Raw genomic sequence first — 15,829 nt, 5'->3', positions numbered from 1 at the left:
CACAATAAAATGCTTCGCTGAGCTCACCTTGATAAGAGGTCAAATCATGAACAGTTGGGGAAGCTTTGACACAATTTTCAAGTTTGATACAGACTGACTTTAGATTGTGATCAAATTTTGGACATAATATAGGTTGACACAAAATAAATGTGGTCAAAGATCTTAAAAAAAATCAATTTTTGACCCTTCAAACCGTAATATGACCAAATTTGAAAATGGCTCAAAATAAAAAAATCTAAATGCACAGTAAGATAAGATATCATACATACAGCTGACAAATAATTCAGTTTTTAATAAAATCAAACAAATTTTAAATTTGAGCCCTTTTGACCTCAATGTAGACCTACTCCCTATCCCCCCTCGGTAATAATCCCCAAACTTAATCCCAGCTTTCTCTTTTTTGATATAGAATATTGTGGTCAAACGAAGCAAAGACATCATAGCATATGAATACAAAAACTTTCTGCAGTCTTATAAAAACTGACTGTGGACCAAAATATCCATGATAATTCGGTCAAGGTCAGATGAATATGAACTAGAGGCTCGCACGAGCCTGTGTCGCTCACCTGTATCCTTTGGTTTTGGACAAGATTAAGTGAAGATTTTTGTGAAAAATTACCAAAAAGGGCAATACCTCCTGAAGGGGTCAATTGACCATTTTGGCCATGTTGAATTATTTGTAGATCTTACTTTGCTTAACATTATAGCTGTTTACGTGTTGTTTATTCTTTAGTTTTCTATGTTGTGTCATTTGTACTATTGTTTTTGTGTTTGTCTTTTTCATTTTTAGCCATGGCGTTGTCAGTTTGTTTTAGATTTATGAGTTTGACTGTCCCTTTGGTATCTTTCGTCCCTCTTTTATATCTATCTATAATAATATTCAAGAAATAAACCACAAGAGTGCACACGCTGAAATGTCTCGCCTTCTTTACTAATCATTGTTATTATGTTGATAGACCTAAATATAAAGCTTTATTACAACTGTCACATAAACTCAACATTAACCAAGAAAACGAAACATTGATCAATGAACCATGAAAATGAGCTCAAGGTCAGATGAACCATGTCAGGCAGACATGTACAGCTAACAATTCTTCAATACACAAATAAAGTTGACTTATTGCCTATAAATTAAGAAGAACAGACCAAAACACAAACACTTAACACTTAGCAATGGACCGTGAAAATCAGGTCAAGGTCAAATAAAACCTGTGTAACAGATATATAGGTCATAAAATATTTCCATAAACCAAATATAGTTGACCTAATGCATAAAGTATTAGAAAAATAGACAAAAACTCAAAAACTTAACTTTTTGACCACTGGACCATAAAAATGAGGTCAAGGTCAGATGACACCTGTCAGCTAGACATGTACACCTAAAAATCATTCCATACACCAAATATAGTACACCTATTGCATATAGTATTAAAAAAAACAGACCAAAACACAAAAACTTAACCATAACTACTCAACCATGAAAATGAGGTCAAGGTCAGATGACACCTGCCAGTTGAACATGTACACCTTACAGTCCTTCCATACACCGAATATACTAGACCTATTGCTTATAGTATCTGAGGTATGGACTTGACCACACAAAAATTAACCTTGTTCACTGATGCATGAAATGAGGTCGAGGTCAAGTGAAAACTGTCTGACGTGCATAAGGACCTTGCAAGCTACGCACATAACAAATATAGTTATCCAATTACTAATAATAAGAGAGAATTTAACATTGCAAAAAATTTTAACTTTTTTTTCAAGTAGTCACTGAACCATGAAAATGAGGTCAATGACATTGGACATGTGACTGACGGAAAGTTCGTAACATGAGGCATCTATATACAAAGTGTGAAGCATCCAGGTCTTCTACCTTCTAAAATATAAAGCTTTCAAGAAGTGAGCTAACACCGCCGCTGCCGCTGTAGCCGCCGCCAGATCACTATCCCTATGTCGAGCTTTCTGCAACAAAAGTTGCAGGCTCGACAAAAAACTGCAAAATTTCTTTAAAATTACCAATTCAGGGGCAGCAACCCTACAACGGGATATCTAATTCATCTAAAAATTTCATGGCAGATAGATCTTGAGCTGATCCCGTACAGAAATTGCTAACAAAAGCACATAAGTTTCACATGTGAAGCACATGAGATGCAAGTAAGAATTGTATGCAAATCAGGTTGCTCATATGTGCAGTTTGGTAGTTCATATGTGCCCACAAAAATCTAACATAATGCTCACGTGTGCAATTTAAACCTCAGGTGAGCTTTTATCATCCATGTTAGTTTTATGTTAGTTTTGTACTTTGAAAAGTTTTTCCATTCTTCTAACCATTCAAAACTAACCGACATCATTGCTCATATGAGCTTTTTCAAAATGACATGCCCAGTCATGTACTTCCTGTAAATTCAAATTCATGAAAAGCATGCAATAAATGGAGGTAGATGGATATGGAAAATGTTAAGTCCTATATTGTGCTATTTGAAGAAATGGCATTGTTGAAAGCTGATAAAACCAGTGCGGCTGTGGTTAATTATTTGTAAGTTATCATTTCTATTTCATTATGTTCATTTTTGTGTCAGATTTTGAAATATATTACAATGTTAAGTCCTTTATGGGAAAATATATGCAGGTTGCTTCAAAATAAGTACTACATGTATAAAGATTTTTCCTTTTAAAACTTTTTGAAATACAGTACAGTTTGTACTTCTATTAGTTTTATAATGTAATGTTATGTTTTTAGTCATTATCATGACTATTGATTAAATAAAAAAAAAAGACCAAATGATATGAAAATCATAATTAAATGACAATAATTAAAGAATAACTCTTTTAACATGATGTATCAGTTATTTTATTTTCAACTGAATTATTTAAGATTTTCATTTAAATTTGAAAAATATTTCTATTTTAAAGCAGCCATTTTGTTTGGGTCAACTATAATATTCATGTGTGCAACTGCTCATATGAGCAATCTAATAAAATGCACATGTGAAACAAAAGCTCATATGAGCAGTTGCACGTAAAGTTTTTAACATGTAAATTAGGTTAGTTTCATATGTGCAATTTTTTTTCTCACAAAATGCTCACCTTCTTTGTATGTTAAAAAACTTGTGTGCAATCATGTTAGTTTCTAACATGAGAATCTTATGTGCAACTTATGTGCAACATGTTAGCACTTTTTGGTAAGGGATACACAATTTTTCCTATTTTGCTATAAAGGACAATATCTCCTTAAGGGAACAATTGACCATTTTGGTCATGATGACTTATTGGTAGATCTTACTTGGCTGAACATTATTGCTGTTTACAGTTTATCTCCGCCTTTTATTATATTCATGATAATAACCAACAAGAATGTGTCCCAAGTACATGGATGCCCCATCCACACTATTAATTTCTATGTTCAGTGGACCTTGAAACTGGGATAAAATCTTTAATTTGGCATTTAAATTAGAAAGTAGAAAGATCATATCATGGGGAACATGTTTACTAAGTTTCAAGTTGATTGGACTTCAACTTCATCAAAAACTACCTCGTTTAAAAACTTTAACCTTAAGTGAGACAGAGGGATGAAAGAAAGGACAGACGGACAGATACAGAAATTATCAACTATAGGTCACCTTGCAGCCTTCAACAATGAGCAAAGCCCATACCACATAGTCAGCTATATAAGGCTCTGAAATGACAATGTAACCATGTTTATGACTAACACTGACACCTTATAATCATTCTATCTATTGAATACAGTTGATGAATTACTAAGTTTTAAAGAAATAACTAATCCCAAAACTGAACATTATAATCTTGAACCATGTCATGATGTCACTATTAGGTGATCCCATGTGATGATAATGATGAATTGCTGTTTAAAGTCCTATGCCCTTAGGTCAGTCAGTGGGGATCCCCCCCTATGAATAGTTCTGGATCCACCACTTGTACATGGATATTAACCCTGCTTTGTGCAATCCACAAGAACAGCAGCAAATAATAATTTTTAAATCACTGATGTAAGCATTGTATGAGGGACATGAGTACCTTGAAATGAATCCAAATACCAAATATAGTTGTCCATATTACACATACAAACTGTGCAATAATACAACCTTGGTTATTGAACCTTTAATTTTTTTTATTTAAGATTGGTAAAATGTCAAGATGAAAAACCATGAGGCATTTCTATAGGTAATTAAGATAATCAAGTTTTTATAAAGATGCCTCACCACTAGATAAGTATCCCTATGTTTTTCAGATGATACAGGCAAGCCAATAAATGATATCATTTTAGCATTCTTGTTTTTCAGATGATACAGGCAAGCCAATAAATGATATCATTTTAGCATTCTTGATCTATTAACAGCATTGGTAGCTAAGCAGTAATCAGTTAGTCCAATGATCAATTCTGTAAAGTAATGCTTAAATATAAAAGAGAAGATATGGTATGGATGTCAATGAGACAACTATTCACAAGAGATCAAATGACACAGAAACTGATGACTAATAGGACACTGTATGGCCTTCAACCATGAACAAAGCCCATACTGCAGTCTGAGTCAGCTTTTAAGGCCCAGAATGTAGATTGGTTAAACATGTTAGCAGGTGCCCAAACCCTGTCCTTACCTGGAAAGGTGGTGTAAAAGTACAACATAAGAATGAAAAGCATTATTTATCTTAGGTCTTATTAAAACCAGCAAAAAAGATTCACCAAAAATTCTAAAATGTTAAATAATAATGACAGACACCAAGTGATGGCAATATAAATCATTTGTATATGTCATGCACTCAACCACAGAAACCTCTTCCTCCTTTACTTGTCATCCAGATTTAATTATAAAAGGACAGCTTTCCAAAAAAAAATTATTTACCAATTAATCATTATGATCTTACATCATGATACAAAATAATCAAATGAAACCAAACACAATCTGCTTTATTAGGTGTGTATAAATATCTAACAAATTGTTACTAGTGATGTGCTTTTGGCCACGTTTGTAAATTAATTATCTTTACAATTAAAAAGAGGAAAAAGATCTGCATCATGAGTTTGGTATCAATGGCAAAATGTTACAATAAAATAAATGACAATACTGAGGATTCTTTTGAATTTCCTTTGAATACTAACTAGGGGGAGATAATCCTAGTGTAATTTCTAATTATTTAAGTTTTATGAATTTTTTGATACATGTATTAAATTTTATAATTAAGTTACTATTCATGGTTCAATTTTGTAAACTTTAGGCTCTTTATTGTTTATCAAACTTAAATAAATAGAATTCCATAAAAAAAATCCTCAATTTGTCTCAACTTTTACAAAAAGACATTCAAAAACAATACAAGTCTTATACAAATGAAAATTATGGTAAAAGCTATAATATAAAATATACATGAATCACGTTTTTATTTATAAAACTTCTCAACTTCTTTACTGAGTAATTGAGGAAAACTCAATATCTTGATCTGTGCAAAAAAGACCAGATCACCAAGGAAATAGTTTACATTTCATTCCACATTGTAACCAAACGCTGTTTTAGAATATATATATATATTTTTTTTAATTACGTAGGAAATTTCTATCCTTATGTCAGGGAAACTTGAAGGGGAATAACTAGCATTCAGTTTTTATTTTATATGCATTAGGGAATGTGCTATAATAAGTAAGTGTATTATAAGTTTGCTCATCCATCTACAACTTTAACCCCCCAATTATAAGATTAAATGAACTTTCCCAAAACTTTCAAATAATCTTCCGTATCTGTAGTCAAAATGTACGTTGTTTTTCACTTCTAAAAGTGTCTCCAATCAAAGAATTGACTTTTTCATTTCCATCTTATTACTCATGTTGAAGGATAGGTTAGTTCAGCTGATAGGAACATAAGATTTAGTTAGAGCAGATTCTGTTAACTTTGAACCATAAATCTTGTAATTTTGTTAATCTTTAATTACTACATCAATAGTTAAAGGCTAAAATAAAAAAATTATGAATTTAAGAAAGAGTTAAAAGAATAAAAATGTCAAATCTCATTACATAAGTAGATATTTTCCATGTTTAGGCAAACTTTAGTTTCCCAACAAACTCAAACATATTCAGAATTGGTATAACAAGATTTGAAAATAAAAAACTAATAAAATTATATAAAAACAGATAAACCACAAATCTTGTTATAACAAAACCGTATCTTTACATAAAAGCTACAGGGGTATTTTACTAGTGTCTTATTATTATTATTATAAAGTAAAATATATTGAGAATTCCTGTTAATGTTATATAAACTTTGCAATAGTGAGAACCAACTCAGGGGCGGATCCAGCCATTTTAAAAAGGGGGGGTTCCCAACCCAGAGTAAAGGGGGGTCCAACTATATGCTCCCATTCAAATACATTGAACGTCCAAAAAAAAAAGGGGGGGTTCCAATCTTCGTCAACCCATGTAATGCTAGCCTTGTAGGCAGAAGGGTATTTGAATTGAAAATTGTGATTGATTCTCCACTGCATATCATGCTGCATTTAGGAGTAAGAGCCAAGATTCTTCAGCTCGTACTTATAGTCGACCAATGCCAAGTGATGGCTGAAGCTCTCAATTCCTCAGAACAGTGGGCTAAAAAAAGTGCATTTAAAGTTACATTAAGTGAAGTTCCTAGTAGAATAAATAATCAGAAAATGCATTTTTTTTTTTTATTTGAATGGTCTATAAAAGATTCATTTATGATCATTATAAAGCCCTTATAACAATACTTCAGGGATTATTGGAAAAAATAAACTATATTGGCATGTTTAATTTCTATGGAACATCTATCAGAATAAGAACTACAAAAGAGTACAAAATGGTGAAGTGATAATTTGCTTTCACAATGTCAATAGGGGGAATAATAATAAATAAAAAATGGAAGAAGGTATGAAAGTAAATTTTAATAAGAATGTTAAATAAAATTTGTTGAATAGTGTTTAATCAAATTTTGCAGAGGTACATGCTTCCAATTGGCTTCGCTCAGAGTTACTGCCTCTAATTGGGACCGCTCTGCCAGGGGTACTGCTTCTAATTAGCTTTAGCAGACAGAAGTATATATGTACTGCTTCCAATCAGCTTCGCAACATGACAGAGGGTGTGCTCCCAATTAGCTTCACTAAGAGGTACATACTTCCAATTGGCTTCGCTCAGACAAAACGTACCTCTTCCAGTATTGAAATGGTACGGGACAACAAGTCTGTACTACATCCAGTGTAGTAAATGGTACATAATTGTAAGTCAAATGTCGTCCAAATTTTCGAAACAATATTTTATTTAACATTCTTGATCTAGGTATCTTTCACATCTACCTTTACTGGGGACCACCCATTTATAATTTATCCTGATGGTGACATTGTGAAATGCAAATTAACACTACAGGATTTTGTACTCTTCTGTAGTTTTAATCCAGATGAAGGTGCCATAGGAACCAAAATATGTCTATCTAATCAAATTACGGTAGCAATCCCTAAAGTCTTGTCCTTATAAACATTTAATTTTGTGTTTTATCAAAACCCAACCTTGTATACATGATCTAGGGATCCACTTTCCAGATTATATTGTATTGGAGTTTACAAGAGTAGACAAAGATGAATAAATAGACATTTTCCTCAAAAGAAGAACCTAAAAAATTCCTCATAACACATTGTATAAATTATGAGCGAGAAAAAAAAAACTGACAGCCATTTATTTGTATAAATGTACAGAAAGTGGAGCCAATCCCAACCAAATAACCAAATATTTTTTTTTGGTATCAAAAACTACAAATATTTAATAGGGGATTTGTTAAATATTTTTGGCCATCTAAGTCCTAATTTATTGGTATGTAACTGGCAACATTCATTTCACAAAGCACGTTTAAGACTAACACATACATAACATGAAAATATATGTAACTGATGCAAGTCTTATGGGTAAATTGTGAAACCATTTAGCATAACTTTGGGACCCATCAAAAATAACAATTATTTCAGTTTTATTTATCATCTGAAAATCAAAAAAAACAATGATATCAGATGCACTTTTAACAAATCAATTTTTTTTTTCAAATTTCACCTAATAAAATGTAGTCACTCATGATTTCCCCCTCCCTCAAAATCTATTATCAAGAGCTCTGCTTACATTTTTTCTTATTTACAGAACCCAAAATAAAAGTCAATTTTAAGCTAGTATACATCTGATATTAAGAGAAGACTTGCACAATAGTGAATTTAAAGTAAAAATAAAGAATTTCCAGTATGAGGAGGTTAATAGGGGAATTACCCCCCCCCCTTGCCCTGGCAACACCCTGTTGAGACTCCACATCCTTCCTTTATATTAAACAAAAATTCAAAATATAATATGATCAAATTAAGAAAAAAAAATAATGTAAAAGCTACTAATTTTTACCTAGGGGTCTTAGTGGTAGAGTGGTCTAACTAAAATACCCCAATGCGGAGGTTGATAATTCAAACCCAGAATGTGGTAGTTTTTTTCGACTCAAATCGAATTTACTAGGAATGACAGTTTTCTGGGGACAAGTTGGTGGTTTCACTTTTCAGTCAATTAAAAAAATGGCCACCAAGATATAATAAATCTTTCTAAAAGTGGCGTTTTACACATCAATCTCACCAAGATGTTCTTTAATTATGCTTCTTGTGAAACAATCTGGGTTTTTTTTAGCAAAAACAGTGCTTAAAATAACAAAAATATATATCTATAAACAATATGGGAAACCCAAAAACACAATTTTTTTTTTTTAATTTTTTTTTAGATTCTCCATTTTAAACCTTCTGAAAGTGGTTTGACTAGACGGACCATTTTGAAGTTTTCACAAGTCATGTTACAGGGTTTCAAATACAACTTCCTATCTTGTTGAAAATGGAGAATCTTTACAATTTTTAAAAAAAAAAATTTTGTGGTAAAAAATAAAAAAATTGAAATGTATACACATACATTGTCTGAATTACATTCTTAAATGTTGTATCACATAATCATTTAATGCTGCAGCCACAGTTCAAGTTTCCTGAAAAAGAAATATACTTTCTTTAAAATTTGTCAAAACAAAAATTATGATCAAAACTATGTTTAAAATTTAAACAATATCAATATATTCTGCTTACAACTAGTATTTCCCTGCTAACGAAAAAGGTAAACAGGAAGTTTTTGAGTAATTAGTCTGAAAAAACATCACAAAGTATAGCTGACTCATCAACCGTGAAACAGAAATCCTTGTAATGAAGTTTCCGAGAAAGATGCAATGAAAAATAGTTATAGGACTGACAGACAGACTGACAGATTGACAGTGAGACTATAGGATAGAAATAGGAATGGACAGACGCAGGTTAAACAGTAAACACCCACTTCTTTTTTTAAAGCTAGGTATAATTATTAACAAATAAGGATGAAAAACTAATCAATGGTTGATGTTTGTCATGTTTTTTTTGTTTTTTTTTCTTTTTCATTAATCAATGGGTTAATTTTCTTGTCTGAAATTGTTTTACATTTTGTTATGTTAGAGCCTCTTATAGCTTGCGTAATACTGTTACTGTTAATTTAGAAATTATTGTATGCAAGATTGATAATCATTTCAGGAAAATCTGCATACAAAGTCATGCATCAGATATAAGAATGAGTTGTTATAATTGCAATATTCTACATGCAGTATTTGCATTATTATAAACCTCGTAATAATTTCTGAATATACAGTCCTATATGATTTGCTCATTGTTGGAGGTCAATAAGTTGCTTACATATCCTGTTACATCATTTGGTCTCTTATTGATAATTGTGTTATTGTCAATCATATTACATCTCCTTATACTTATATACCCCTATCCAGATTACAAGTATACATAAAACTATTACTTAAGGAGGCTCGCGGGTATAAGATTTTCAGAAAAAAATTAAATATTTAATTTTCATTACAAATTTTATAAATTACCTTAAGTAGTTGTTACTTTTTCATATGGCACAAAAATCATTCCAAAAAATCAATTCGTGTTGGTCCCAGCTGACTTTTTAAATATAGATATCATTGAAAAAGCTCGAAATTATCTCCCTTTGGTATAAAAATGCTATTTTTTGGCATTACAATTGAAATATCTTTTTTTACTCATCGGTGACCTATATTTTTTATTGTTGTTTTCAAATAAGCTATACATATACTAAATAATTGTAAAATTTAAGCGATTTCTGTAATTAGGTTCTTTTTTTATTTCGATATTACCTCTTTTTCTCCTATTAGTTTAACAGGAAAAAAGTTCATTTACAATAATGTATGTTTCTTTCGAAGGCAAATTGTGAGCGTAAATGATCGGTGACCCCTCTTTTTTATTTCATTTTTCTATTAGGTATAAGATAAAGTTAATTTATAGAAAAAAATAGCGAAATCTTATATTAAATAAAAAAAAATGATTTAGACCCGCGAGCCCCCTTAAGAAAAACAATAAAATGTTACATATGCATATATTCACATGCTCTTAGATAAATTATAATTGCATTAATCTGTTTTGTTCTTACCATAAAATTTAGCTCCAATGGCCCTTTCCCAGCTTCAATCCTTACAGACAAGCTGTGGTGCTAACCTGAAAAATAAAATGCTGAATCATTTAAAATTGTTTTAAAGGATCACTTTTGGTACACTGTATTTATGTTATTTATATGTGATAGGTTTTGAGAACATATCTATTAGCCATCAACCCAACATACTTTTATGAAATATTATGTGCCTCGTAATCTAAATATAACTCTTGGCACCTTTACTATCTAAAGATTTTGGATCAGAGGATGTGGCCAAAGTGTTCTAAAAGCTTTTAGATCAGAAAAATCACAAAATCATCACATTTTGATAGCTAATTATAGAGTCTGTAAAGTATTATAGAGAGTATAATTTTTTTTTTCCATATATAGACTTTTTTCTATACTTAGAATAAAAATAAAATAAAATATGGGGACAATGTTCGTTTAAGCTCACAATCTGCCTTTGAAAGAAGCATGCATTTTTGCTAAAGTACTTTTTTTTCTGTTGAAATAATAGGAGAAAAAAATGGTAATATTGAAATAAAAAAGAACTAAATTAGAGAAATCACTTAAATTTTACAATAGTTTACAGCTTATTTGAAAAAAATAATAAAAAATATAGGTCACCTATGAGGCTATGAGTTTAAAAAGATATTTCAATTTAATTGCAAAACAATAGCCTTTTTTCACCAAAGGGAGATAATTTGGAGCTTTTTCAGTGACATTTTTAAAATCATCTGTGGCTAAAACAAATTGATTATTTTGGTTGATTTTTGTACCATATCATAAAGTAACAACTAATAGTGTAATAAATAAAATTTGCAATGAAAAACAAAATGTTTAAATTTTTGCTGATTTTTTAGTACACTCAAGCCTTTGTAAGAAGAGATTTATTTTTCTCTAGCATTAAATCTCTTTGAATTTTAGGCCTTATTTTGCCAAGTGAACATTGATTTTACTTATAATGGTATTGATAAAATAAAGAGTTTAATGTTGAGCCAGTTCTTAAAAACCTTTCAACCTTTAGTCTACATTTATTTCGAATTAATCTTATTTATATATTTTCTTTTTTCAAAACATGATTAACATACAGGTACCTACCTACATATTAGCTGTATTAGACCACCAAGTCTTATTCCCACACCATGAACACATGCCACAGAAAGTACCTATATAGAAATTAATATTTATATTTATTTTACAAATCTAATTTTTTCAAACCTAAAGTTTACTTTACAAATTTTTCTGATTTCTTTTTTCCTGTAACAAGAGGTATAACATTCACATAATTTGTAAAATATATATAAGAGATTGAAAAACAAAGAATAAGTCAAAGATTTATGATATGAATTTCAACTGCACACAACTTATTTGAATATTTTACAATGAGTTGTCTCCCATTGAATGAACAAATCTTACTGTTAATTGTGCTTGTCTCCCTTTGAAATTTTATTCCAATCTCAGTATTTACTTTTGTAATTTTAAATAGAAATTCTTGCTTATGTACCTGTTATCTCAAAATATAAAACTGGTGAATGAATTCTTCAAAGATGTTTTTCACGCAGAAAAGAAAGATGAATATGCACTTTATATCAAATATTTCTAGAAAATGTATCAAAATTGTTCAATAACTTCAATAAACTTGCCTTCTCAATTTTCATGGAAAAGTCTCAGACTTGTTTGAAGATTTTATTGACCATCTTCCTTAGAGCTGCTCTCTTAGGTGCAAGGGTGGCTGTCGTCATTATCTGATTGTCAATCTTTTATTTGTTGATCCATTGTTTACAGAAATAAAGTCAAATATAAAAAACCCATATCAGATGCATTTTCAATTAGCGGTAATCACCCATTCAGAAAATTTCACCAAATAAATTCTACCAGAGGAGACCCATGATTTCTCCCACCCTCAAATCTATTATCTAGAGCTCTGTTTACATTTTTTTTTATTTACAGAGCTCTATATAACAGTCAATATTAGCTTATATGCATCTGATATCATGGGAAAAACTTGTCTAAATGTGAACATTCAATTAAATAGTTATATATTCCCTACCATGAAGAAATTTCAATAATGAGGAGTTAAACAGGGAATAATGAATTACCTCCCATTGTGAAAAAATTCACCTGTTTGGACTCAACATCATTGCTAGATCTTACAAAAATACAAAATGGTTTAGCTATAATGAAAAATAAATAAATACGGTAGATATAAAATATTCAAACATTTTAAAAACATATTTAGTACATCAATTTCCACCTAGAGGGCCTTTGTGGTTCTCTCCCATTACTCTTGACTCGGTCCTTCAACCAAGATATAACCAATCTTGCTGAAATTGGAGTTTAACACTAAACATCTGAAATCTTTTCTCTCCAAAATGTTTCATAACTATGCTTCTTGTGAAAAAAATCTCTATAAAGACACTGCTGAATTAACAAACAATTGAAACAAATATACACATTCAACAAACCAGTAAACCCCAAAATAACATTTTATTTTTTATATTTCTTTCTTTTTTTTTCTTTTTTTTTTTTTTAGATTGTCCATTCTTAACCTGCTGGAAATGTTGTGATAACAGATTGACCATAATTAAGATGTCTTTAGTGGGTCTACAAGTAATATTGTAAAATTCTGCAGAATCAATTTAGTCTACAACTTCCAATCTTGTTGAAAATGGAGAATCTTTAAAAAATTTTTTAATTTGTTTTACATTTTTCAAACACTCAAAAATTGTCTGAATTACATTCTTTGATATATAGCACAATAATTTCATGCAGCCACAGTTGAAGTTACCTGAAAAAGAAATATATATTCTTAAACATATCTGTTAAAACAATATTTAATGCAGCAATGGAATAATTAATTGTTCATGTACACTTATGGTGCATAGAAAATTACTTTTACTTTTTGTTTTAAAAGTGCTTTATTGACTTAAATTTTAAACAACTAGTCTTCAGTAGCCAAGAAGGATGACAATCAAGTACATTTGTAGTTTGTTTATGTCCAACATATTTGTTATTATATCATTGATTCATCATAAATCAGGCTGTTCATTTTCTTGTTTGAATTTGTTTTTAGTTTTGTCATGTTGCTGACTTAGTTAACTGAACGGTAAAAGTTATGCTCATTGCTGAAGGCTATACAATGACCATTAGAAGCTTGCATCAATGTCATTTGGTCTCTTGGATATAATAATTGGCAATCATTCCACATCTCATTTATTTTACATGTGGGAACATTTTTGACAACTTAAAACAGATAGTAAGATTTTCTAAGTTTTATTTCCCTTGTTTATCTTGATACCTCCTTCAAGATTAATTTAAGAAAAATTAAAATATAAAATGATACTTCTTTGCATAATAAAATTCTAGGATATTTACATGCTCTTGTCTAAATAATTCATTAAATTAGGTATTGGTTCTTACCATAAATGTCAGCTCCAATGCCCACTCCCAGCTTCAATCCATACAGACAAGCTGTGATGCTAACCTGAAATATAACATGCTAAGTTTTACCCAAACAAAATGGTTTAAAAGGATCACTGTTACTGCATGAAAAGTATATGAAATGTAAAAGACGTTGAGAAAATATTAAATAAACAGAAACCTAACAACTCAAAAAACTAAATAATCAAGAAAGATCTCTACATTTGCACATTAATTTGTAATGTTAAAAAAAGAAAGAGTAGACCATTGACGGAACTCATACTCTTTCAAGCCTAGAGCACATAAAATTTCTAAATTATTTTCATAATACATTTTTTTTCCCTTCGAAACAGCATGGAGGAACCTACCAACATATTAGCTTCATTAGACCTCCAAGTCTTATTCCCACACCATGAAAATATCTCACAGAAAGAACCTAAAATATAAGAATACTACATTATTTACCAAATATAGTTCTGATTTCTTACTGCATGTACACAATTGAATATAACATCTACAACTGTAAAATTAAAATAAAAGATAAAAAAATATATAAAAAAAGTCTTATAAGTTTATGATTTGAATTTCAACTCCACAAATTAATGGTTTAAACATATTTTATTGTTCAAAAAGACAAATTATTTACATATTTTTAAAATGAGTTATCTCCCATTGAATAAAAAAAATCTTGCTCTTCATTGTACAAGTCTCCCTATAAAATAGTACTCTTTCAGGTTCTAATATTGCTATTTAAATAGAAATCTTTTTCATGTGTCCATTATCTTATTCATATATAAACTATCAACTTAGTTCGTCAGTGGTGTTATGAAGGCATAAGATTTGGAAATAAAAATCTCCATACAGTATCAAATCAAATGAAATTTTTAGTCAGTGGGTCCATGATTGTGCTCATTTTCAAGTTAATTATTCAAATATATATATCCCTTAAATAAATCATCTTCTCTGGATATGTTGCAGTTTGACGCCACGAAAAATATAATTTTACATGCTAATAATAAAAATTCTTTGAAAAATTCATCTTTTCCTGGTAATAACAATAAACATTTTATGTTAGCAACATCATTATCTCCCCTGCAACTGTATTGTATACCCTAAATGTACATTTTTTATCCAATTATTAACAAAATAAATGGAAATTGTTTGGTGTAATTAAACTTGCCTTACTAATTTCTTGGTAAAGCCTCAGACTTGGTTGAAGATTCATAAACCATCTTCCTTGGAGCTGCTACTATGGCTACTTTTATCTGCTTTCCAACAGAAATATTTGTGCTGATCAGTTTACTGACTATCCATTTTATCCTCTGAATGAAATGTTCTTGCCATTGTTTTTAATTAAATATGCAATTGTCTAAAGAATGTTCCATAGCATTTCACAATATTTTCTTTTTCATGGCAGCTAAAGTAATTCTCTATTTAAAATACAAATAATTATTGAATTCATTCATAAAGTACAGTAAAAATACCAGATGTGCTTTTAGGAAATTTGTATTTTGAAAATTACCAAATTTTTTTAGTACCCCACAATTTCTCTTTCCCATTATTATTTAGAACTATGTGTACATTGTTTTTTATGTACATAGCCCTAAATAATAACTCTTACATTAGTTAGCAGACATCTGATATGTAAATACAGAAAAAAAGTGGTAATAAAATAGAACAGAATAGTAAATGGCTTACACATATAAATCACAAAACATTTTTTAATATTTTGAAGCATAGTTGAATAAAATATCCCTTCTTGTAAGGCACATCATAGGCATGTATATTCCAAAAATTGATCATAGCCTCAAGTAACTTAGTTCTGCAAATCTACAGTTTCCCTAAATGATGGAGAATGATCTATATTGAAATTTAAATACATGGGAATATAAAATGTAAAAT

At 30.2% G+C, this 15,829-nt stretch overlaps 1 long non-coding RNA gene across 1 annotated transcript; it reads right to left on the bottom strand.

Moving 5' to 3' along the window:
- Positions 1–13,194: 13,194 nt before the first annotated feature.
- Positions 13,195–15,088, bottom strand: LOC134709466 (uncharacterized). The gene is made up of 3 exons (XR_010105974.1): positions 14,296–15,088; positions 13,928–13,991; positions 13,195–13,295 (listed from the first exon to the last, which is right to left on the bottom strand). It is a non-coding gene; the product is annotated as an uncharacterized LOC134709466 (long non-coding RNA).
- Positions 15,089–15,829: the final 741 nt, after the last annotated feature.

The sequence above is a fragment of the Mytilus trossulus genome, chromosome 3 (assembly GCF_036588685.1).
Source record: "Mytilus trossulus isolate FHL-02 chromosome 3, PNRI_Mtr1.1.1.hap1, whole genome shotgun sequence".
In the NCBI taxonomy this organism is placed as follows: domain Eukaryota; kingdom Metazoa; phylum Mollusca; class Bivalvia; order Mytilida; family Mytilidae; genus Mytilus; species Mytilus trossulus.
Note: the sequence above shows the minus strand (reverse complement) of the source record. Positions and strands in the feature narration are given on the sequence as shown.